Genomic DNA, 26,757 nt, shown 5'->3' with positions numbered 1-26,757 from the left:
CTTTTTGAGTTTTTATTTAGGACCATCGCTTTTTACCAGTGATTCTTGGTGCGCCCCAGTTGCCAATATCTCGTTTACATTTTTTAAGTTTCTAGCTAGAGCTGGTATCAAATTTGGTCTCACAGGGAACGCACCAAAAAGAAAATGAAAATTTTTGCATGCACATCTAATATTCCTATACTACTTTCAACGCGCTAATTAGCGCATGGCGCATTTTGAACTTGCAATTTCGTCGTTGTTCCTGTCATAGTTCATTATTACATCGTTAGTATTTTTCTACCTTAGCGGCGAAAACTATTTTGAGCTTTCCCTTGACTTGATGTATTAACGCCAACTGTTTAGACGTAATTGCAAAGAAATTTGAAAAAACTCTTTTAAGCGTCAAAAAACTTAAAAATGAACAGACGTTTCGGACTTGGCCCTTCTTCAGTGTTATGCGCCAGAAAACTTTACACATTCTACTGTTAAAATGTAAACCAGCTCTGACGCTCTCTGCTTTACAAAACTCAAGCATAACCTTCACTATGCTACTATTAAGCGTACTCAAGTGAACAATTTTCGCAAACAACTTGGCACGCTTTTCGGTTATACTATTTTAGAGTTTTAGCCGCTAATTGCAATCTGACTTAGAATTAAGTCCAGCAAAAAAGGCAACGAACAACTTAAATGATTAAACTCACGTCTGAAAATATAGACATATCTTAACTTGCTATGACACGCAACCTTTCGGAATTTCTAGGCTGTGACAATGCTAGTACATTCACTTTGAAAAAAAAAATAGAAAAACAATTTTGCCCCAAGTGTTGCTAGTTGCAACGAAGACAGGCAATAACTTCAAACAAACTAAAAGAAAAAAGTTCCTCACCTTTGGCTATCCTTTGTTCAATTCATTAACTAAGAGCTGCTAAGCAATTCATCCCACCTTAGCTGCGGATAGTTGGTACCCTACTTGCAAAAAACTTCAAAATTTTAGTCCACATAAAGCCACAACGGCCGTCAAAATTATCGGAGAATAAATCGTACGAGAACTTGGCGTCATCTATGGCGCCAACCAGCTAGTTGATTGCTCATGATTGCTAATTGTGGCCACCGACTCATTTCAGACATTCTGGGCATTTACTTTCTTCCGTCGTTCCACTACACTCTGTGATGCAATAGATGTGACCTTTAGGGAAAGGAAACAAAAACAAGCAGTTTAATTAGTGAATATTAATTTAACTTTCCCCCGTCTCTCCAAGATCATCATCAGACCAGAACTGATCCAGGAAGTCGATCCCTAAATCTTTGTACTTTTCCAGAGAATTTGTAGAAAATCTAGAAGTTTGAAGTAGATCTTTAAATCCCACTCACCGTTTGGACATTTGAACCAGTGTCCCTGTGTCAGCTTTATGGCCTTCACGAGTCAGATCTTTCTCGTCTCTTGTTGCCGCCTGGTAAACCGCTTGAAGGTTTTGTTCGCGCCTGATCCGTTCAATACTAGCCCTGTATCGCTCTCGTCGTTTTTTGTCTAAAAATGTTGCAAAAAAACGTTATAAATGTCAGTTACTTTTCAAAACGTTGCGCAAGGGTGAAGAGATAAGTTGCCAATAGCCACCAAACAAATAAGCTTATAAAAAAGGCAACACATGCATTTCTTCACTAGCGAACCTTGTAAAAATGCGTGAAATGTGTGGCCTTGCATAAAGATACACGTATCTCGAACGATGGATCTGACGCACATACTGCGAGACCCCTTTCCACGGGGGGGGGGGGGGGGGGGGGGGGGCCCCCCCCCCCCCCCCCCCCCCCCTCCCGTTTCCCCTTTTTCTCCATTGCACGTGTTAAACAAACATGAATTCAATTCGAAATCGTGCGACTGTCTGCGTGTAAGAGATTTTGCCAGTCAAAGTCTCTTTAGCCTGTGAATAAGTTTCTGTTTGGTGGATAGGGCAAAAAGACTGAAAGGTCGCGAGCAAAGTGAGCCGAGGGGTGATTGGTTTTCTAGAAAAACTCTACTCAGTGCTTTTCATCCAAACGAAGTTTTCCACTTTCTCAGAGCACGGACTTGCAAAGGTACTTCCTAGTGGCGATGCCTCACTTTCCTTCATTTAAACCGTTTCTCAGACGTATCTGCTCCCAAATCGTAATATCGAGTCTTTTTTCACTCTTTTCTTTACTCTTACCAATCTTTTTCTCTGAATCCAATGCTTCTTCAACAAAATTAACTTCCACGGTGTCAGTGACTCCAAGCTTAATACCCCGGATGTCAAGCTGCATCTTCAGCATTCTGAAGTCGACAAAAAGCTGTGTTCTGTGCATTTCTTCGTTGAGTTCTTCCAGTTCTTGGTCGCTGAATCGAATTCGATACCCCTCACACGCGGTTACCTGAAGTTGTTCCACTTTACTCTCGAGTTCTTTCTTTGCTTCCTGAAGCAGTTCTTTGGTTTCAAAATTGTCAATGTTAGCTTCAAGTGCCTGAATGAAATACAAAAAACTGATCTGGTTCTCAATCAAATTGACGTGGTCATCCGTCAGATGGCCACGATCAAGCCACTTTTTCATGTTTATCTTTGTCTTTGGAGAAGTGGCCAATCTTTTGCCCCTCTAACTTCAGCCTCGCTACCTTTTGGTCACGCTGTCCTTTTTCAAGCAAAATCTTCTGTTTTATTTGTCCAAGGTCTGCAAGGATCTTCTTGACAACGTTACCGTACCTCAAACTTTTGCGGATGGGAGTCTTGCACTTTGGACAGCGCTTGAGTTGAACAACAACAGGCTTTCCATCAGGCGTTGCTTCAGCCTGGTCCATCCACTGATCCATCATTTCAACTTCAAACACGTGACCACAGTCTGTCAGCTCCACGAATCTTGCATTTGCCATACCTTCCGTTCCAAAAACAGCAAACCCGTCCCTGTCCTTGTGGCATTCGCCGCACACCTTTGGGCATCGTTCCCCACAGAGTCCAATACAGGGATGCCCGCACCGAAGTAGCTCTGTACACGGCATGTTGCATCTTGGTCGATCGCACAGCTCCCAACACAGCTTCTCGCATTTGTGATGTTGGCACTGCCAGATGCACTTCTCGTTACACGGTTCATAAGGGTCACCACATTCCTTTTTGCATTTCCTGTGCTTGCAGTATTTGCCACACTTTTCCTTGCATGGAGGGCAGTTTTTGGTGCATGGTCCAGAGCAGATGTGACCACAGACCAGTGTGCGGTCACACTTTGCCTTGCATGGCACATGGACTCGACCATGAAGACAACTACTGCAGTCACCTGTAGTAGACATATAACACAAAACACATGAGTAGTTAAAAACTAAAACCTTCCTTCTATAGAAAATTATTAACAGACATTTTCTTCATTCAAGAAAGGTCAAGTGGAATTAAAACACAAACTTTAATTTGAAATAAATATTTAGATATATTTTTATCTCTAAGCGGGCCGGAACCCAGAACTTCGAATCTAATCACGTTGAAGTACCTTTAAATACCGAAATCATTCGATTCAGCGCCCGGGACGCTATTTTATCACTTTTCGTAACTTAAGGAGGGGCGCTTATTAAAAGAGGGGGTGTATGTTTAGGACGGGGTGCTTAACTTATTTCTTTTTCTCGACACAAACATTCAAACTACGTATACAACGGATACTGTAACTCAGTGAAAAGAACTGTTACAATAAGAGTTCGCATACTCATAACACCATTGGCGTGTTCAATATCTTTCCGATATTGCACTCAAACGAGAAAGCAGACAACGTAATTCACTCGTCTATTCTATGGCGGTGTCTTCAAAGTTACTCTTGCAATGGGGGCGCTTATTGGAAAAAAAGCACTTATTGGAATAGGGGTGCTTATTAAGAAGGTGACACTCAAGGGGAAGCGCTTTTTAGAATGAGGGCGATTACTTGACTCAATACGGCGGAAATACTCCCAAAAAATATGATATAAAAATGGAAAGTCAGTACCGAGAGGAGTTAAAATTCTCGTTGTACAAGTTTAAATGAGTGACCTGTGACATTATTACAGTTCCCGACAGACCTACCAGTGCAAGGGTGTTCACACTTTAACGTCACGCCACAAGGTACTTTACATGGAGTGTGCAGTGGATCCACGTGACATTTTGTCGCGTGTTCATGTCCACACGACCAGGTTTTTGAACAGGGTGTTTGACACTTTACTTTAGAAAGATCTTCGCACTTGTAGCAAGGAACCTTCTGAAGATGGCCACAAAGTGGGAGGATCTTTTCTAGGGGCTCCATACAAGGACCGCAGCGTTGGAAGCATCTCTTGGGGCACTTATGGTTCAACGCACACAGCGTCTTAGCGCATGGCTTAATACACCTGTATTCCTTGTGCTCTGGGTCTATTGGATGACACATCATTTCACATACGTGACCGCACTCGAGTCGCGTAGCACATGGTACGGTACACCCTCCCTCTGGCGCCTTCTTGAAGTCCTCGGCACGTGACGCGTGGATCACGTTTTGCGGGTGGTTTTGGCACGTGAGCATCAATGCACTTCCCACGTTCCCACGCTCTTGCATGTCGTTGATTATCCCCCTCCACAGTTCACTCTTTGTCTTCAAAAGGCTGATGTTACCAATGCAGAAAAAGCCTTTTTTAGCGCGAGACAGCGCCACGCACACCCGGTTTTCTATCTGCAGGAAACCAATTTTGCCTTCTTCATTACTTCTAACAAGTGACAGGAGAATGATGTCATTTTCCTCTCCTTGGAAATTGTCCACTGCGCAGACCCGAACTCCGCTGTAAAACGGTTTAGGCATTTCGTTTTGTAGCTGTGTTAACTGGCCAACGTAGGCTGTCAAGACTGTAATTTGCTCTCTTTTGTAGCCTTGCAGGATGAAGTAGCGACAGAGAGCGGCCATGAATTTGGCTTCGTGTTTATTTGACTTGCTCTTTCCTTCCTTGGTAGGAGGGGCTTGTAATGACAATCAGTAAAATAGCAGGTTGCAACAACTATATCAGCAGCAGCAGCCTTCGTTAAAAAATAAAAGGAGGAAAAACAAGGAAAGGAGGTAACCAGTACTTTAATCCGTCGGAACAATGTCTTTGAGATTTGACCGATATCCCCAGGGGTTTTGGTAGAGAAGTTACTTAAGCCTAGTTCACAAACATAGCACATCCAACTTCAAGGACATGTGACCCGGGGGGGGGGGGGACTCCCTGTAATGGCCTATACGGGGAGGCTCCGCCCGAAAGGGGTACCTTTTTCAGGCTTCAGGTATATAAAAGGGTAGGGATTTCACAAGTTTAGGTATATCAAAGGGTAGGTAAATCTGCCATTATAATATTTAAAAAGGCCTTTACATTTAATATTTCGAGCAGACGCAACTTTTGGCTGTATCGTCTTAATTTATTAAGCGCTTTATAAAAATGACAAGAAAACTTTCCGTTTTAGATATATGTCATGTCGTGTAGGTATATGAAAGGGGTATCTTTTTCGAATAAAAGGTATACGAAAGGGTTCCTTTTCTATTAAAAATGGTTTATAAAAAAGGGTAAGGGGTTGGACCTCTGGGCGGAGCCTCCCCGTATAAAGATTTTCGAGTACCCCCCCCCCCGGGACTTGTGAGGAATTAGCACGTGTACAAGCGACGTTCATATGTCACACACTGCACTGCTTTTGAAACTACAGTCAACAACGAGAGCTAGATCACCAATCATACCCAGGAAAAGGACACAATTTTGGATGCACGCCAAAAGAAAATGGAAATTTGCACTTCGGACGTACCAACATTCTTGTAATTTATTTAATAGAATTTTCCAATACAGAGGAATTGCTTTGACCGATGTATTTTTATTGAATATTTACTTGGCACGTTTGTCAAACAACCACAACTTGTATTATACTATAATTGTTTTTACATCTATCAAGAGAGGATGAATATTCTCTTTTATCCATATATAAAAATAACATGTGCCTGGGTTAACTCACCTCGCTTTCCTTGTGGTCCACAAAAAATACATTACTCGCAACGCCTTTGATGTTCTCAAAATTCATCACTGATTCGTGGTTTTCCAACTTTGGATTGACGTAAATGTGGTCCAACATCTTAGAGATTTCCGGTCGCATGCGATGCTGCAATCGTAGTCTTGTATATGGTAATTCATTCTTTACCATTCTCTCGAATAACGACACGTCGAGGTTGTAGTGTTTGGCGAGTTCGTAGACTGTGGGATTGGGGCGGAGTTGCTGATGATCACCAATCAGAATCAAGTGTTGACATCCGGAAGTTAGCGATGTAACAATGTGCGACTCCAGTACTTCAGCGGCCTCTTCCACAATCGTTATTCGGGGTTGCAGCTCGCCCAAAAGTTCGCGGTACTTTGCGGCACCTATATAAAAAAAATCTTCATTTCAAATAAATCAATCAATCAATAGATTAAGAAAGGCAAGCTGTGAATATCGGAAGCCTGCGAGAAGGTTACTTTTGCCGATAATACAACTGAACTAATCGTGGAACTTAAATATAACAACTCCCTTTATTTCCTCGCGGCCTAGAGAACTTTAAACTGGCGGCAAAAGACGAAAATTGCCATAACATCCTATAAGATGATAACCAAACAAAAGATCACGAAGACAAAAATATTTACGCAGTAATCTAGGCATGGTTAAGCGTATTTACCCCTGCTGGGGCTATCCAAACGGATTTTATTCCACAAATCTTGCAAGTTTAAGACCTAACAAAGCACGTACATTCTTTGCCTTTTGTAGGGAGCCAAAAGGGAGGTTCATGTGCAAGAGCAAGGCACCTTTACCACACCTACCAGTCGTAGTCATACCAATGACATCGGCTTTCCTGAGTATTTGCAGGTCTACCAGGTTTTTCGCTTCTTTCAGTCGCTCCGCATTCCAATGAAAATCATATTGGAGGAACTCAATAGTTTGACGGTAATGCTTGCGCGCGTCCATCAGCCATCGCCTGTACAAAGTCCAGCGATCTTTCAGACTCCTTAAATTCCAAACATCCGTCACCTCAAATTAAAAATGACAAAATGCCACATCGCTTTAATTTATGCCGGTAGTGGCATTAGCGGGGAGGGTGTTCTTTATACCACTTAATTTTTTTTAGGCTTTTTTAAGGTTGAACGAAACCCATCCACCTCTAAAACATTGAATACTGTTGTACTCTAATTCTAATTAGCATGCACAGGTACGTTACTTTGTTAACGCCTAGCCATTCCCTTTTCCTCCAACATAATCTTTCTTACCATTTTTGCTTCCTCATATGGCATGACATCTTTTTTGCTCAGTTCCCGAGTAACGATCCTCTGAATCTTCTTTTTACGACGATAAGCTTTCTGCACTTGCCATTCACCGTCGCCTTCCCCGCAAATAGCAGAAGGATTTACAACTTTCAGTTCCTTGCTTTTCCCCACTGACTTCGAAGTGTACACTGTGACGTCATCGTTATCCAGGATTCTCTGGTCCTGCATAGCAAAAGCTTCGTACAGCACATCGGGGCTCTCATTATCATATTCCTCTTCCGCCTCCTCTTTCTGTTCTTCTTCTTCCTCTTTCTGTTTTTCTTCCTCTTTCTCTTCTTCTTCCTCCGGTTCCTCTTTCTCTTCCTTTTGCTCTTCACTTTCTGCTTTTACTTCTTCTACTTCCGCTTTTGGTCCTGCTTCCGCTCCTGTATCAGCTTCCCCTTGAGAAAAACGTAATAAAGATGTATTGTTGATGAAGGTTGTTCGGTCAAGGTGGTCGGCTGGATATATTTCCTTTTTTCTTTTTTTCTTTCTTTTTTGTCTGTTTATAGACTGATTCCCAGTCGAGGTCCATAATCACTTAAAAAAAAAAAAAAAAACGTGGCTCTCGACATCCAGATGACCCAGGTATTTTGTCCGAACAGCCTGGACAATAAAAGATTTATTACTTGGCATAAGCCATTGGATCATCTTAGGCGCTCTCGGTGCTAGCAGTAGTTACGCGCTCTCGGTGCTCTCGGTACATGTAATTAATCTTGTTGTTAATATCGTATGAACTTCGCCGGTAAAAATATATACGGTATTTTCGAACTCATGCAGTTGTGTATCCGCATCTTGTCTAAATACAGTTCTAAATTTGTTCTTAACATTTGGGTTCGATCCCATAAACTGTATTTGTTTTACCATTTCCCAAAGTTGAGGTGATACTATTCAAATTTTCCAATTTATCTAGGGTGAAGTCTCCACACTATATTCTTGCTTTTAAAAGGAGAAGATGTTAAAAACGGACTTCTTTGTCTATGGATTCCGAAACCGGGGGTCAATTCGAATTTCTTAGTTGCTCGAGCTTTGCTTGAAATAAATGTTCCTATTTGTTTGTCCTTTCTTGTTAATAACAAGCCGAATGTGTTTACTTAACGGCAAAAGAGTAAACAGTGAAATTCGTTTTTTACAGAGCCACGGTCATTCATTCGAAATATATAACGGTTTAATACCTTCTTGACTGGGATTTACCGAGTTCACAAACAGCTGTAGCCAGTGCATTAAAGCACTCCCTTTAGGTGCATTTTTATCGACAAATGGCCGCTTCAAAGACTCGTACTGAGCGGCAGACATACTGAAGGCGTTATAACGCAACTTGTCTTCATGAAGAACGTCTTCATCGCATCTCTTCAAATCTTCGGCTGCAGTTTCTAACGCTTTCCTTGTTCGGTCTATTGCCTCATGTGCTTCGTAAACATCCTTTCTGATGTGATGAGGAACTAATCTGTTTTGTAGAGCAAAGATTGAGAAACATGAGTCTATTTCATGACATTATAACCAAATGGGAGGTTCTCCTTTTTTCCTTGCCCCTCCTATAAGGTTACGAGAACACTCGAAAAATTTGACAGAAATCGAAACAGCTAGGCTCGCTTTTTTAAAGTCAATTTTTCTCGCTTCTCTAAAACAGCCATTCGTGGCGCCATACGGCTTTAAATATCGAGTCTTTGCAAACGCGTGGAAACAACGTGAAAAATTTAGCCTTAATTTTTCATGTTGTAATCCATTTTCATCTTAAGACGCTTTCTAACAGTGTCAGGGCTGTAATTGCCCCCGCAGGGTTTTGGCCCAGAGGCCAAAACCCGAGGAGGAATCATTGTAATCCGCGCGTATATACACTATATAAATATATAGTATATACAGGAAAAATCTCGATTAGACCAAAATGGGCGCGAAAATAGTATCGGGGTTGTGCAGAATGCCGACAGAATGCCCGCAAGTGGGTATCGGGAGGTGTGATAAATGCCTGTAAGGTGATTGGGTGATGATGACAACCCATCAGCGAAAACAAGTGCACACTCGACAACAACACTTTAACGATTTCTTGCTTGGAGTAAAGATAATTATTTGAGGTGTATTCGAGGCCTATTCATTTCACAATGTCTAAAAGCCAAAAGCAATGCAATTATTGAAAAGAGCTCGCGATAATTAACTCGCAGAAAAGTAAGAAAATCCACATTTTTACTTTCACTTTTACTTTTCATTTTACAAAGCCCCGAAGACGGAATTTGTATCTTCAAATTTGTCCGCGATTTACGATAAGCAAGCCTTAGTCCAATACAGCGATTTACCAAGCGCAAACTACTTGAACGGAGAAAAGTCTTGATCAGTCTACCTCCGGACGAGATTTACAAGATGATATGCAGCATCAAGAAAAGAAATTCGAAAGAGATCTCGAGATAATTATGTAAGACTCGCGGCACGCCAAACCGGAAACGGGAAGCGAACGACTTATAGAAAGTCTAGCGTTTGCATTGACAAAGGTGAGAAATTCTTTTGGTATCCTTTCCTTTTTAAAAGTTGATCGTTCTCATGAAGACAAAGACGAAATTTGTCTAGGAACGCGTACGAACATATTTATCTTGTGACCGCGATTTACGATAAGAAAGCCTTTGTCCAATACCGATTTACCAAGCGCAAACTACTTGAACAAAAAAGTCTTGATCAGTCCACCTCCGGACGAGATTAACAAGATGATAGCGGCATCAAGAAAAGAAATTCAAAAGAGATCTCGAGGTGCATTGTGATTATTTAAAACTCGCGGCAGGCGTTTGCATTGACAGAGGTGAAAAATTGTTTCGGCATCCTTTTCATTTTAAAGGTTGATCATTCTCATGTCATTCTTCATGCTCGGGCTCTCAGCCCAAATATATAGAAAACAATTGGACCGGCTCAACAACGTTTTTCTGTTTCTAAAGTTTATCCTCGCTGAGATCTAGACTTGCCACAGTGAAGCGATTTCGAGCCCGCAAAAAGTCGCGAAAACGATCGACGCAAGTCGCGATAGGTCGACCTTCGTCCCGGCGTGTCATATTAATAAAGACGAAGGAATTTTTCTAAAGTCTAGCTTGAGTCTTACTCTAGCTGAGATCACTCACCACAGCAAAACATGACAAAATGATGTCAAGATGCTGCTGTCGCGTTCTTGTAATTAAATTTATCGTATCATAAATCTTTCCGATTTTTTGCTTAATTTCGTGTTGTTTTGTTTATTCACTTGACTTTAACTAAAACGTACGTCCTCTTTCCATCTTTATGAAGGAAAGTCCAGAAACCATTAGAAAACACAAGCCAACAGGGAGCGTTTTCTTCATAAACATCCCAAACAAAAAATTAATTTCCAATCAAATGTAGAAAAAGATGAATAGAAAAGAAAAACTGATTAACATCGGGGGCAACCTAGTGTCAATTATTTCTAGTGTAGTAATTGGTAATAAAAATATATAAATTTTGGCTGTTCAGAAATCTGGTAAATTCCTTGACAGAGCCCCTTTAATTTAACCCCCATTCAGACCTTCTCTCATAGCAATACTCTCAGTTGCCTCATGCATGCTACGAAAAACCCTCGCATTGACTTTCTTTATCATGCGTCAGTTCAACTTCGCAAAATTCACCAGTGGAACCTCACCTTGCCATACCAGCTGCTCTCGCGGGCTATCGCCTTCTTCATTTTGTGCTTCAATTCCGACAGACTGCATTCCTTCAAAATCTTACTTTGACTCCTCCCTCCAACTCGTACAATTCCTTTAGGATGAAACTGATGAATTCCTTCCAGGAACTGATCGAGCGCATGGTTTGTATAACAGACAACCAGGATTGGGCGATTCTTAGAGCCATAACGATAGTCTCTATCACTTTCCCACTTCCCCTTGTTATGTAACAATACATTAGCAATCTGTAAGAAACAAGGTTCGTCCTCTGAAGGTATGCAGCTTCAGTTCTAGCCTGCGAGCAGGCTGATGTTTAGGTCACCTGCGCGAGCAACCAAGCTGCAAGAATGAGTCAGCGAAACACAACTCCACGCGCCTCGCCGCCGTGCGCTTCGCTCGCCGACTCGCTTTCACGGCTTCGATGTTCGCGTCTGTGACCCAAACGCATGTCTTTATAAAGGCTTTTTAATTATCTCTTTCTTACAGAAATTCTCAATCTGTCGAGTAGAACTGAATTTTTTTAATGTCTTAAAAATTAAACTCGACTGTTAGAAATGTTTCTTCGCACACGAGTTAAATTGTACCAGGCGTCCTTTGGGCGTTGTTTTGTTCATCTTGGCTTTGTGAAAGTCGATGAAGGTGAGCTTTTTATGGAAAAGACTACTTAAAATCTTACCTAAATGCCTTCTCGTTCCTTCATTTCTGTTCCAGGTTAAATTTGTTGATTAGGACCGTCCAAACCACAAGTGAAGCAGACTGGGAACGAGTTTGTGACAGTGGTGAAGCCGCGTTTTTTGGCGCGAAACTGATACAATATGTCAATTGTTCAGCTAGCGATACACTTTGTTCTGCTATATATCAACCATTCAGATGCACTACTCGTGGAAATTACTAAAATGTCCGATCTGTTCACTCGTGCAATTAATCCCTTATTGTTTTTCCTTTATTAATTTTATGCTAATTTACCTTCAGCCCAATGTACGTCTTTCCAGTCCCCGGCGGTCCTTGAATGACTGCGAATTCCTTGGTCAGCGCCATCTGTAGTGCCCTGAACTGAGAGTCATCAAGACCCAGATCGTCCGCAGAGGGCCAGGAGGCCAGGTTCAGAAGTGGAACATTATATGCTTAAAGAGCAAATAAAGTCTAAATGATTCAGCGAGATCTTAAAGTTCCAGCAATAAGAACATAAAGTACCACTTACCAACCTTTGGAAGCTTATGGGAATAATGCAGTTAATGTATGTATGTTAGTGGATTTAGCAATGCTGTGTTAGATGGGGATACTTTAAATCAACAAAACACTAACAAGATCTTGGCCATGGGATGGAGTGACGTTTCCCCATTTAGCTTCATACTAATGACTTTATAATTACCAGTAAGCAACGCCAAGCTGGAAGTGCACGAGGCAGAACTACACTTTATAATACGAATGGTTATATCAAAACAGAAACAGCGTCTTCGGCATGTTGTTATGTTCTTATGGTGCAGAAATTGTCACTCAGTGGACATTGGTCTTACCTCTGCGATCTCTGACGTTTAAGGCAGCAAACCATGACCTTAAAGATGAAAGAAAAAGAGGATAGCAATATTTCAAACCATTTTAATTAGTATGAAAATCTTCCACAAAGTTTGCCAGTTCTCATTGCTATCCTAAAAGACACCAATTTCAGCGAATCTCGCGCACTACCCATTCACACAATACTTGATTACCAAAACTGATCTTATTTCCAAACCAATAATTTAACACCCCTCTGTAACAGACCTGGTGAAACCCGACCTGGTGGGTTATTTTGCCCTCCCTGGTGGAAATTTAACTTCCCTGGTCCCTGGTGATTATCTTAAAAATCCCTGGTCAATTTTATTTCTCCCCGGTGAAGAATTTTGTTAACCTGGTCAGGAAAAATCAACCAAAATCTTTATGCTATCTACTATCTACGGAAGAAAACGACGCGCGGCAAAAAGATAATTTAATAATTGACTATAACTTAATGTTAATAGCAAAAAGTAATTGTTAACTTTTTTCTATTCTTTTTGTCGCTTGTTCTGCTGTCATGCACGTCACTGAAGAGACAAAACAGATCTGTTTTCTTTTCTGTATAATACGACCTTGTGAATGTTTCAGAGCGATTTGAACAGCGCGCGCGGCCCAAAGCGAATGTGTGGAAGTATTTTCGACCCGGCTATCTACAGCGTTTTATAGAATAAATACGCAGAGGATAATCAGCTTGACCGATATAATTCTTGGTGAGTATTAAGTGCCTTTTTTCCGTCGATTAAGCAGCTTTGGGCAGTTTGAGCGGCGTTTGATGTAAATATCGTGTTTAACTTTGCAGCCCGCCGTCACAATGTGATGTAAAAAATACTCAAGTTATTCAAGTGCATTCAAGATAATTCAAGTGGCGTATTACGGTAAACTTTAATTAAGCTGCCTCAAATTGTAAGTACAGTGTAAATAGTTCTTTGTGTAGCTTTCAACTGCATGAAACTAATAATGTCTAGCTGGAGGACAGCGGTCATTAACACGTATTTTTCATTGTTCGCTAAATCCGAAAAAAGAATAATTCACTCGACCTGTAAAAGATATAAGCAGACGGTTTTCTTAGTTTGATTCTTTATGCATTGACCTTCCAAAAATTGATTAACGAATGAGAGCCGGCATTTTGAACATATTGCAACTGTAACGGTAAACGGACAACACAGTTTAAATTTAAGCGCGCGCGTGCTAGACAACCACTGGATCTGTCTCTTGGTGCACGTCTCTTTTGATAATAAATCTTTATGTCAGTTACCTTCTGGAAAAGTAATTAAACTTGTATTCAGGTTAGCAGGGCTTGAGAGACGCTCAAACTAGGGAGTCGAAAAAATTATCTCACGAAAAGTTCTCCCAATTTCTTTGAAACAAAATCGAATATCGGAATTTGTTCTTCTGTTCGTCATCGCTTCTGCATGCATTGCGTGCCGTTTACTCTGATGGGCAAAGACTTGCGAGAATTTCAGTGGATTTCAGAAATATAACCCCCGCGACTGCTTCAAGTCCTAGTGCGAACTGAAAGTGTCAATAGTATGGTGACTCATCGGCTCATTGTGGCAATGATTTGTTAAATTTGACCAATTGCGGATCTAGTGGCGGTAATGCGCTATGCGATACAAAGAACGCTCGGGGATAGCAAAATCGGCCCGTTTGCCGTATAACGCGAAGGCAGAAAAGGACGTCTTATACAAGAAATTTAGTCCGACGCCTTTATTTGATTCCGTTTCTCCTTTGCCACTTTTCTTCGTGTAAGAGCAGGATACAAACAGTACGTTACTTCAGTTGTTTACGTGCATTGCGAAAAAACGACGGTGTCATCTACAGCCGTTAGTTAGGCGACATCGGTGCGGAAAGTTTTTGCACAACTGCCCCGCTAAGTTTATTGCATATTGGGTCACAGAGTTTTACATGTATATACATACATACATGGTTAGATTTAATAAATGATCGACCTCCGTTGTGAAAAAAGTAATCAACCTGGTGGATTTTTGACTTCCCTGGTCGATTTTGTGTTGAAAACCTGGTGGAAAATTAGGTGTCACCAGGTCTGTTACAGAGGGGTGTAATTTACATCACAACACACTGACTATCCCATCTACAAAGCCTGCTCCGGGCTCTTTGATCATGGGAGTAGCAATACCTTAGGGAAAATGATGTTGATGTTTTCCTAAACTTTACATTTTTTATTTAAACTTAGCAAGCATGACGGCGTGTCTTATATTCATTTATTTGTTCTGACCATGGGCTAACACTCAAAATGAAGCATCAATTGAAATCGAAAAGGGGTAATGAGCCAACTGTTTTCACCCACCAGCAAACTCAACAATACATATTTTGTCGATTTTCGCCTGTTATACCTTGCAGTAGTATCCCAGCTCGCCTTCTTCATGATAGGCGTGAGATCAAAGGTCACTTGTTGCTGGTTCCGGTTCCTTAAGTAAGCGGGAGGTTCGACTTCTTTCTGGCATTTTACGATGTAATTCTGTTTTGACAAAGGAATGAAACACTGTTATTTAAAACAGAAGAGATAAGAAAAAAGTGTTCTCTATATGGTTTACATCTAACTGGAGGCTGGCCAAAATTAGAGTGTCACAATTTTTTTATCCCACTCGTATGCAATAGAAAAAAAAACAGGTTGAAGCACTGTCAGAGTGAAATAGTCAAATTAATGTATTTTTAACATTATACATCACATGTACAATTCAACCACAGTTTTAAGTACCAGATCAAGGCTCATCTTGCAAGTAAAAACTTTAGACTGGTGAGCGCACAATTCTTTTTATCAAATGTTAGGATGTAAGTGCTGTCGAAATAAACATAAAATTACCAGAAAGTAAAAGACGAAGTATTTTTGATGGTCTTTATCTGATAAACTTCAAAAGGTTTCCGACGAACCAAGCCTGAAGGAAAAAAAATAGCCCGGCCAAGCCTACAACTTTTCAAAATCGGGCTATTTCCCCTGCATACCTTTGATTAGCAACCGGCGGTGCTCGTACTGATGTCAGCAAACAAAACAATTTTTTCGTCCCGTTTATCCTAATCAGTGATTTAATAACTTGAAAATAAGCCATGAGGAATCAGCCAAGCAACATTTCGCAAAGATCAACTCAAACCTTTTTAATTTTGTGTGGTTTAGTTCAAGAACGATTTAATTGAGGAACGATTTCTGAAGATGAAATGACCGATTATCGTCTAAAAGTAAGTTGTAAAAGTATCCGAAAAGTAAGGGTGAAGTATGCTCATATGAGGACGTCAGAGTTAACCTGCGATAGCAGGAGGGCATTTTGCGTGCGCATGCGTGCAACCGCTGTACAAAGACCGCGTGATCTTGGGAATAAAAATGGCGCGGAAGATTCAAACTTTGCTTTTTGTACTGTTTATCGTCACATAATTTAATATAGACGTAAATTTCGCTAAAAAAGTGTTTTGTGTGTTGCAAGGCTCTTATAAAGCAGATTTTCTGGCCTGCTTCGGGATCGTTGTTGCAAATAATGGGAAAATATGTGGGACAGGTAGGAAAGCCTTCACCGACAAAAATCAAACAGGCCGTAAAAAGAGGAAAACATTTATCCGTGTGCTGGAGTGTGATATATTAGGATCAAAACTTCACATCGAAGCAATTGCTGTAATACAGGCAGAGTGCGAGCTTGTCGGGAGATTTTTTGCCTAAAGGGACGGCCACCAAAGAAAAGGGTTTTCCCTGAGGGGAACGACATGTTTGGGTGTTCTGCACATGATAATGCAGCTCTCTGATGACTCCAAAGCAAAGCCAACTTGCCCTCGACTGGCAAACAGGGTTTCCTGGAACAAGAACTGCAGTTCTTTAAAACACATTTAGGCGACACAGAAGTAAAACAGCCGTTATAACAGAATGAACATCAAACTTAAAGAAATAAACGTTGAATGAAAAATTGAAAATAACATTGTTTATAGTTAAAAATTATTTCTTAAGACATTTTATACAGCAGTTATTAGAACGTTTCTGAAAAATATATATATCGCTTGTTCGTTTCATGCTATTTTTTGACTGGTGATCAAGGCTAGATTTTGATAAAGGAGCCAAAAATGTACTAATTAACATAGTAAAATGTAAACAAATAGTCTACCAGCAAAGAATTACCATAACACTTTAAAATTAAGACCGATCGCAGTAATTCTTTTCTTGTTCAACAGAATAATTGTGGTATCATCGAAATGTGAAGTTATTTTGACCAATGCTCACGTTTAAGGAAATAATCACAAACGATAGTTTCTCTGTTAGGATAAACCAGCGAGAACGTACGTTAAAGAAAGCTAAAAATTTCCGCAATTGACCATTTTTTAACGCTACCTTCGCAGCATTAGACGATAGTTTAAGTACTTCAGGCTCCATATATCATCGGTAGACGCTGGAGATCAAGGCTAGATTTTGAGATTTTTGCATTGTGAGAACGACTAAATTGTAGTTTTATGACAAATCTGAACAAAATCATGACCACTCGCTCAAACCCGGGATACTTGATTATAACATCGTATAGTTAAAACTGCTGTTTTATACTTTAGTACTAAGTAGCCGTAGCGCTTTGTCCGTTTAGATCTTCCGGCTATTAACAGAGATTCCAACCCTCCCGATTTGATCGGGAGTCTCCCGATTTGATGCGTTGCCTCCCGCTCTCCCGATTTATATCAGATTCTCCCGATTTATCATGAAATTCTGAAAACAAGAGAAAAATTGCTAATTTTTAGTACTTTTTGCGGTCTGAGTGTAGCAAAAGTAGAGAAAAGTACCAAAAATGTTTGTGAAAAGAATAAAGACCTTATAGAATAACTCAGAAACGATGTCAAAATGCCGGAAATGGCACTTGAGAGAACCTAAATTTGCAAAAATTTCCCCGTGGAACATGCTTCTAAACCCCCCTAGAGGCGCACACCTTTAGCGCTAAAAATACTCCCTTTTTTCCTTCAAAAAGGGTTGGAATCTCTGTATTAAAAACATGGGCAAGGTATTTAGGTTCTCGACATTCGGTCGCCATTTTGTCCACGTGCAATGTTTAATACACATAGCCAAAGTCGATCAGATAAACAGCACGCCGACACCAAACTTTGCTTGTTGTTGTCAGAAGATAAAGCAAGGACTCTTAGTATTGTATACAGCAAGTAAAACTTAAAACACGTTTCATTTTGAGCTAGAAATTAGGCCATAAATTGTGGAAAATATGTAAACAATCGATAGCAGAACTTCTCTGTCGTGCGCACTAGTCCATATCCACGCATGCGCACGCAAAATGCCCTCCTGCTACCTGCGATCATGTTTATTTTCTTTCGCGGCGGGACGAAAGAGAAAAAAGAACGCCTGATCGTAGGTTACGTCAGAGTACTCTGAGGGTCCTGAAAAGGTAAAATGGGATCTGAGATTTGGGCACAATTTCACTGGGAAAATGGGTTTTGGGTCACTGGGACTGGAAATCACAAAAAATAAACAATAGAACTGGAAATGGGATTTGGAAAATCGGTAAAACAATAGGCTGGGAAATGGTATTTGGACAAAATTTGGGCTGGGAAACAGGATTTTATTTCCCCCCCCCCCCCCCCCTTAGAACCATCTACTAAAAAGAAAAAAAAGAAAAAAGAGGAGTAGATAATCCGTCACCTGCATAGGTAGTTCTGCTGAATAAATTTCTTTCAGTCCCTCAAGCACGTGACGATAAGCTTCAAAGAAGGCGGTACTCTCCACCATCTGATACACATCGCCTTCCTCGACACTTACGTGATCGGATACGTGAATGAACTGTATGTCCACTACACCCTGCAGCAAAGAGGAATAATTATTGCTACTCTACACCTAGTTACTAGTGTGTTATAGCTATGTAAACATTTTAGTATTAAAGAAACCCTTCGTTAAAACAGAAGAAAAATATCCTGTTTACAACAAACGAGAAACTACTCCATGTATATGCGATGCAAGGCTGGCTAAAACGCTTTGGCGTTCGCGGGAAGAAACGTGATACTTTAAAATCTCTCTATTGCACTGGCATGAATTGAGACCCATAATAATTCAATAATTTAAATAAATTCTCTCCCTCTCTAAATATATAATAGAACACTGATGAAACGCTATCAAAAAAAAGTACAACAAATACTTTGAATTGTTTAGAAGTTCACTTTATTTTGTTATATGAACACTTACTCGTCTTATGTCTGGGAGAGCCCGGTCGGCCACTGTAGCGAGCATAAAACTATCAAACTTGTCTTTGGATAAACACAACAGCGAACCAAAGATTAGCCTCTTGCTGTTCTCCCAGCGTACATAACTCAGTTTTGTGTTGTCAAACTTGATTCTGTACCGGAGACCGTTGGACGTACATATGGAATACAACAACCGAACGTTATTGTACACACGTATGTCCTGAAGGTCATTAATCTTGTTACGCTCCAACAACTGCGCGATTCCTTCACGAAGGGGCCGCACGAAGTCCTCGTGAAGAAGTCGAAATTGCACGTCCAAATAATGCTCGGCGTCGTTGTAGCTCCCATCAATTTTGTTCCTTCTGAGAAAGGGCCGCTCTCCTGTCAAGATGTCCTCCTCAGTTGGATAAACGCCTAGCAAGCGAAAATTCTCCGGAGGATTTACGTCATCGTTCTCCTCAGCTACAAAATACAAGATTTGTTTATGATCAGCGTACATATGGAAATTCATTAACTGATTAACTAATAAGGAACACTGCAAAGAGACACACAAAGTCAACGAAGACTTAAGAATTAGAAAAACGGCGGCGTTGGTCAACATTCACGGGTAACAGTGCACTGTTACCCTCTGACTGTTAAGGTCGGGACACACTATGCGACAAGTCGCAGCAACCGGTCGCTGCGACAAGTCGCGCCGTGTGTACTGCTTACAAACAAGTCGCTGCGACAAGGTGTTTGTTTGGTGCACAAACAGCGAATTTGGAAGAGTGGGAATGCGAACTAGTTTTCCATATTCAATCATGATGGCGAAAATACATGACGCGTTCTCAGTGGTTAATTCATATTTTGTCGCAGCGACTTGTCGCAGATGAGTACACACGTTGCGACAACGCTGCTATCGCTTATTTTGTCGCTGCGATGTGTCGCACAAATTCAAACCAGTTTGAATTCATGCGACACGTCGCGGCGACAAAATTCTGTCGCAGCGACATAGTTTGTCGCATGTCACACGAGGCGAGCAGTTGTCCTGCACCGATTCAAAGCGGCTCTCTGATTGGCTGATTTTGGCTCTTTTTTTAAATTCTGTACCGAGACGTACCGAACCAATCACACGCGAGCTTTGGTTGTGCAGCCAGAGTTGGTCTGCGAAACGGTTGGTGTCATTTAGCTATGTTCGTCTGTTCGACGAGATGCCCCGTTTTGTACAATATTTCAGTTGAGATTGTCAGTTTTGTAAGCTTTGGACGTTTTATTTTTATTGTGTTTGAACTGTTTGAGTTATATCGTGTTGTTTATGGTACACTCGGTACACCCGGTACACTCGGTACGGCCGGTACAGTCGGTACAGTCGGTACGGCCGAATGCACCGAGCGTACCGGGCGTACCGAGTGTACCGGGCGTACCGGGTGTACCGGGTGTACCGGGTGTACCGGGTGTACCGGGCGTACCGAGTGTACCGGGCGTACCGGGTGTACCGGGTGTACCGGGTGTACCGGGTGTACCGGGTGTACCGAGTGTACCGGGCGTACCAGGCGTACTGGGTGTACGGAAAAGTGTCACGAAAATTATATGTAATAAGGTACTTTGCAACAAATAAGCGCACACTCTGGTTGCACGAAGAAAATTACTAGAAAATTAAATTTATAGTTTATATGCAACTCCTTGTCTCGAACATCAGTAACGGTACGATCCTGAGGAGAACGCCCGATCCTGAGGAGATAATTTAAAAAGTCCACAAAACCGGGTCATTCGATTGCAATCTATGTAAAGAGCATTTCAGTTGATTGCCAGTATTTAACATCATTACAAGACAGCAGCGTAAATTCAGCAAACGGTGGTGCCGGGTCAGCAACAGCAGCGCATTAAGTTTTCTACATGTGAAAAAGCAGGATCCGTGTCAAGCCGACTTCGGATCGTTTCAATCATCTGCACAAAGTATTTCCTAAAGTCGTTAGTGAAAGCGCATATGGCTCCAATAAGACTAAAACATTATTGGACATATTTTTTTTAATGTTTTAACGTACTTTTTGTCCAAATTGCGAAAATAAATTCCCACGAAATACTGTCACGCCGAAAGATGGAATAAGAGGGAGTCCGCCAGACTTTGGTGGACAAAATTATGCACCAGAATTATTTTCAGTCTATTGCCAACTTCTGTGCTACTCTCTTGTTAAAATAAATATTTTCAAATAACACCAAACATCAAAAAGCAGGTTTCACGTTAAACAGAATTACACTGAATCGCCGTGAGCTTTTGCGTAAAGCTTGTGAACTTTGTGAACCAGAATTGCTGTACCATGATTTTTTACATCTTATTGCAAACTTTTGTGCTACTCCTTCTTATCTTCTTATAACATGGAAAAAAATCTGAATTCCACTGAATCGCTAAAGATGATTTTACAAAATGGCTACAGGTTTTCAGGTTTTAGCAGGTTTCTGCAAGTTTTGGCAGGGCACGGTTTTACCCGTACGAACAAAGTAGTGGTAAAGGGGACATGCGTGACGCGTAATTTAAAAAAAAACTTACTCGAAGAAATTACACACACACACACCCCCCCCCCGGAATCATGAAGCAAAAGATTGAACTCAATAAGTTGTGTAAAAGACGCGTTCCCTCTGCTTTATTAATTCTTTTTTGGGTTTGTGTTGCTGTTATAAACTCAACGGCACATTTCGGTGAACATCGCTTAAAAGATCATATTAATCGTAGTGCAGGTATGAAAAACGGCATCTAAGCCGGATATAAACTCTGGAAATGGAAATTTAAAGATTTTGTTCGTTGGGTGCTCACACCCGGTTCACTCGGTACGCTCGGTACACTCGGTACGCTCAGTACACCCGGTACGCCCGGTACACTCGGTACGCCCGGTACACTCGGTACGCCCGGTACGCCCGGTACACTCGGTACACTCGGTACACTCGGTACACTCGGTACGCTCGGTACACTCGGTACACCCGGTACACCCGGTACGCCCGGTACACCCGGTACGCCCGGTACACTCGGTACGCCCGGTACGCTCGGTACACCCGGTACACTCGGTACACTCGGTACACTCGGTACCCTCGGTACACTCGGTACCCTCGGTACACTCGGTACACTCGGTACACTCGGTACACTCGGTACACTCGGTACACTCGGTACACTCGGTACGCCCGGTACACCCGGTACGCCCGGTACGCTCGGTACACCCGGTACACTCGGTACACTCGGTACACTTACAGCCGGTACAGCCGGTACAGCCGGTACAGCCGGTACACTCGGTACAGCCGGTACGGCCGGTACACTCGGTACGCCCGATACGCTCGGTACACCCGGTACGGCCGGTACTTTCGATACGGCCGGTACAGTAGGTACAGTCGGTACGGCCGGTACAGTCGGTACGGCCGGTACAGTCGGTACAGTCGGTACGGCCGGTACGGCCGGTACAGTCGGTACAGTCGGTACAGTCGGTACGTCCGGTACAGTCGGTACGGCCGGTACAGTCGGTACGGCCGGTACGGCCGGTACGGCCGGTACGGCCGGTACGGCCGGTACCGTCGGTACAGTCAGTACAGTCGGTACAGTCGGAACGACCGGCTATGGCCGGTATGGCCATAGTACGGTCATAGCCGTGCTTACCCATCCTTACCCATGTTTGCCCTTGCTATTATGAATCCTTATGATAAGCCATAAAGGTTCTTTAGATGGGATGTAAATTAGAGGAACTACTAACGAAGAAAGAAATCACCACAGACATATAAAGTCTCTATTTTAATAACTAATTTTCTATTGTTCTCGTGAATCAGCCAATCAGAGAGCCGCTTTGAACCCGTGCGGGACTGCTCTGTGTCCCGACCTTTAGTTGCCATGTGACCTTGAAGTAGAGAGCGCGCGCTGTTGGGGAAATATTTCCAGCTATAAAACGATACTTCACATATATTTTTTAATATTCCACTTACCAGCTTTGCGAGGCTTCCTTCTTTTTTGCCTTTCTTCTTCCCTTTCTCTTTAGTTCCTCGGCCTTTTCAATTCTCAGTTTCATTATTTCATCCACCTCTGTCACGAGAGCACCATCTGCCAATTGTCCCTTGTCATACAACATCCTTGTTCCACAGTACAGGTCGGACACCGGAAGGTCCGCGTAACAGCTCGGGAATCTTCGGAGCAATTCATTCATTATTTTTACAACATTTCTCAAAAATACTGCGACCTCAGATGGAGGCAGGCCGCTAGAAGATAGCTTGTTGAGATACTTTCTAAGGTGCGAATTGAGAAATGATGACTTCAGAAGCAGGTTTAGAAGCTTTAACAGGTTTTCGTTCGAGAGCTGCTGCAGTCACAGGCTTTGCTTACAATGCTGACGATCAACAAAATCCAGTCATCTTTCATGACTGTTTGCTGGGTTAACAAAGTTTCAGTGGCTTGGAAGCATCGACTCGATGTTAAATCCAGGATGATTTCGTCAGGAGATTTGTGTCTCCAGATCTTTAAGTTCCGTGAACCCGAGTTTAACCTTCTTAGGTCCGTCTCCACCACGCCCCAATGTTTCACCTCCCCTATTCGACCTCCTCTTCTGCCGCCTCTCCCAATTCCTCTTCCACCTCCCCTTCCACTTCCTCTACCACCTTCCCTTCCACCTTCCATCCCAGCTCCCCTTCCACAGCCTCCTCCAATTCCTCTTCCACCTTCAATTCCACCACTCCTTCTAGCTCCTCTTCCACCATCGATTCCACCTCCCCTTCCACTTTCTCTTCGATCTCCCCTTCCACCATTCATGCCACCGCCCCTTCCAGCTCCACTTCCACCTCCCATTCCACCACCTCTTCGACCTACTCTTCCGCTGCCTCTTCCACCTCCTCTTCCTCTGCCCCTTTGGCCTCGACAATTTTTATTTGTTTGTTCCATCTACAACACCTATGAAACAAAATGGAGCTGATGCAATTAAAAACTTGATTATAAGAATTTGTCACAACTGGATGTGAAGCCTAAAGGCCTGGCCAAATGGACTTGCAAGTAGACACAAGTTGAACTTGTGTACAGACATGCGTTGTGTGGCCAAAGTTTATTCGCAAGGGCACACCAACTGCCAAAAAATCAACTGGCCAATCACAAAGGTCGCAAACAATACAGTATTCAAATCAAAAATAGAAGCAAATACATATAGCCGGGACGAATCGCGGGAAAACGTGCGTGAACGAGTCACAATTAACTAGTTTTCAGTTTTGCTTATGATTGGCTGAGAAAGTGGCGCGAGTTTCTTTAGACCAATCGCTAAGCGTAGCAACGCATGTGCACGCAAGTCCTGGCCAAGCTTTAAAACTGTATTTGTCATATGTGAACTTAATATAAAAAAGCATATATAGTAAATAAACTATAATTATACAAATTCATAAAAATTTATTGACGGCAATAAAAAACATTTTTTAAGTCATTCCGCAGACAAGCTTTGTTCACATTAAACAAAACGTTTTAAATCAGAGTCCAGGGCCCCCGAAAAGAATTCTCTTGTTAGGAAAATCGAACCTCTTTTCTTCGTCACAAAGCTGAAGTGGGGGTTGCTCACTCGCAATACATAGAGACACATAGTGAAACATAATTAATGCAATTAAGGGCTAGTATTGTAGCTATAGCCATTAAAAAAATCAAAATCCATTGCTATCTAACTGCCCGTGACCTTTGTTTTGAGCACAAAAAACATCAGTTTGATTCGTTCAAATGCAACCTATGGTGATTTAGTCCTTAAATGTCCTTCATTCGCTCTGTTCAAAAGGAATCGTTCTAGGAATCAGTTTTACGAAGACGAAGCTTTCTAAATAGGAATATTCATGAAGATCTGAAGAAGCTGGAAGAGCTTTCGTTACCCAAATTATGTATTTTACTAATTGGCGAGACAATCAAGAATGCAGGGGCATCACCTCGTTTGCATTACAGGAATGAATACATTATTAAGCCTTGCGTTAAGCGGAAGTGGCCAAAATCGCGTCTCTCATTTCAGAATAGATTGCAAAAAAGGTCCAAAAAATCATCTATAATTGAATATAGGTCTATAACAAACCAATCACCGCAATTCTTATGCACTGTCAGCGGGCATAAATTTATTGTTCAAATCCGTAAATTAATGCTGGTACACACGAGACGACTTGACCCTCCAATCCCTTGGAGTGTTTTAACGAGGAAACTGGTTGCTTGGACACTGTAAATCGCTCTTGGATTGGTTTATATTTTTCATTCGGTGACAGGGACTTGTCACATGAGGGAACTTGCACCCTAAGTTCAAACAGGGACTAACCCATTTTCCCCACAAGAAATGTGTCGAAAATGGAAAGTTCACATGAGGATATGTTATCAGTTCGTGCCGGGACTTGTCCCTTAGTTATGGTGGAATGTCCCGTTAATAATCCCTTACGAGTTTTATTCTTCAACAATTTTATAATAATCCAGGACTAATGACATCCAAAAAAGTAACCTCGTCTCCATCTTAGGCTCGTATCTCACACTGTCATCTTCTCTTTATATATAGGATCGTTTCTAAAAATTCACGATCAAATCACAATTGTTGTTCCTTCTGTTGTACTGGTTTTCTTTATAACTTATTCCAGAAATCTAGCGTTAAAATCAATGACAATTTTTGTTTCTTTGATCCCAAAACACGATGTTCGAGGGCCCTAAGAAGGCTATGTAATACACGGTAAATTTCATACAACATTCATTGCATCTCTCAAGCAGGAAAACAGCGCAACAAGTTTCATGAAACTATAGACCATATAGACTATAGTCGATACCCAATGTGTGGCAAACTGCACAGGTTGCTCAAACGGATACAATATTAACTATAAATGTAATGGTTTTAGTCTGTTTCTCGCAGCAACAGTTGCATGGTGCAAGAACTTGTTTCATAATGATTTTATCTGCCGTATACGTTGAACAGAACACTTCAGTAAGAAGATCAAAGATCGCCCAACATGTATAGAAACGCCGTAAAGTTTCAGAAACATAATGTTTACTTTAATTCTCGGCAGCGTGTTAGCTGCACGGACTGTTTTTAATAAAGAATCGTCCTTTAAGTAAAAGATATATAACTGCGATGCAGTCATGTAGGACATGTAGGGCAACAGGTAAAATAAGCTGAATGATTAAAGTTACTCGAATACCTCATATAATTAGACAACATTTACCTCACTATGTCTGGAGCGGTACGGGTGGAGTCACTTCTGCTTGCAAGGACTTGTCGACTTCTCCATTATAATCAATCATCATATTCATCATATAATTGCTCCATATAAGCTAAATAGCTAGTTTTGACGCGCAAAGAGTGACACTTCTAACCGAGTAAAGGTAGACTTGCTGGAGCAAGAATAAATACTTCAGACTTTAATTCGGACCGTGAGCCAATCAAATCGCAGCAGAATTTCTTAGAAACCGAAAGATCACTTCCGGGAAATCGGGGGCTTTTAAGGAAGCTGTAAACAAAATTAAGTCGTACATTAAATAAAATGGCCCTTTCATTTTCGCTTGGGCTAAAATTCAACGCAATGATAGGAAGCCAGAGTAGTTGTTCCTTTAACTTATTTTTCTTTCTTTCTTTTTTTGTGGGATGGGGTGGGGAGGGGGTGACTCGCGACCTATGCGAAATAGCCCGAGAGATAGTCCGCAGATTTCAACCAGCTTTCAAAACAGAAGAAAAGACATCAGGTTTACTATTTTGCACTTACTTCGTTTATTATTAAAACAATGGATTAAAGAAATCAAAACTAGTTTACACTGTATCGGGCGTTTGCAGAGATTATAAGTCACAGCGGAAATTGTCAATATTTTCGGAAAGATCGGAATTGTTTCCGGGAAATTAAAGTTCCCGTGACGTCACAACAAGCGAAAAGCAACCTCCTCCCCAGGATCTTCTCGACTTTGCTTTCATTCAAAACCAACGAGGAAGAACTCGGGGATGAAGTATTATAAATTGAAACCTTTCCGCAAAATTGTAGGAGAAACCCAGCTATCATTATATATCTAACATCAACCTAGTATCAGGATAGTACCGTAAAATCCTGAAAATACCCCACTCGCAATAAAAATGGTTATAATAACAACCCCTCCCCCCACCAATTTCAGAGAAAAATTCCTTACGAAATAAGCTCTCCCAAATATAAGCCCATGGGCTTACATTTAGTTATAGCTCTTAGAAA

The 26,757-nt window shown here is 41.6% G+C and overlaps 1 pseudogene across 1 annotated transcript; it reads right to left on the bottom strand.

Annotated features, from left to right (window-relative positions):
• Position 1: 1 nt before the first annotated feature.
• LOC144643175 (NFX1-type zinc finger-containing protein 1-like) lies at positions 2-25,914 on the bottom strand (annotated as a pseudogene). The gene is made up of 16 exons (XR_013568865.1): positions 25,750-25,914; positions 22,534-23,488; positions 18,596-19,056; positions 18,059-18,214; positions 14,787-14,911; positions 12,417-12,454; positions 11,866-12,023; positions 10,873-11,144; positions 8,425-8,696; positions 7,214-7,650; positions 6,770-6,977; positions 5,937-6,337; positions 4,023-4,920; positions 2,163-3,255; positions 1,351-1,507; positions 2-1,165 (listed from the first exon to the last, which is right to left on the bottom strand). The product of XR_013568865.1 is annotated as an NFX1-type zinc finger-containing protein 1-like (transcript).
• Between the last annotated feature and the right edge of the window lie 843 nt (positions 25,915-26,757).

This window comes from Oculina patagonica, chromosome 2, assembly GCF_052425735.1.
Source record: "Oculina patagonica isolate OP01 chromosome 2, crgOcupat, whole genome shotgun sequence".
Taxonomy (NCBI): Eukaryota; Metazoa; Cnidaria; class Anthozoa; order Scleractinia; family Oculinidae; genus Oculina; species Oculina patagonica.
This window is presented reverse-complemented; position numbering and strand designations above follow the sequence as displayed.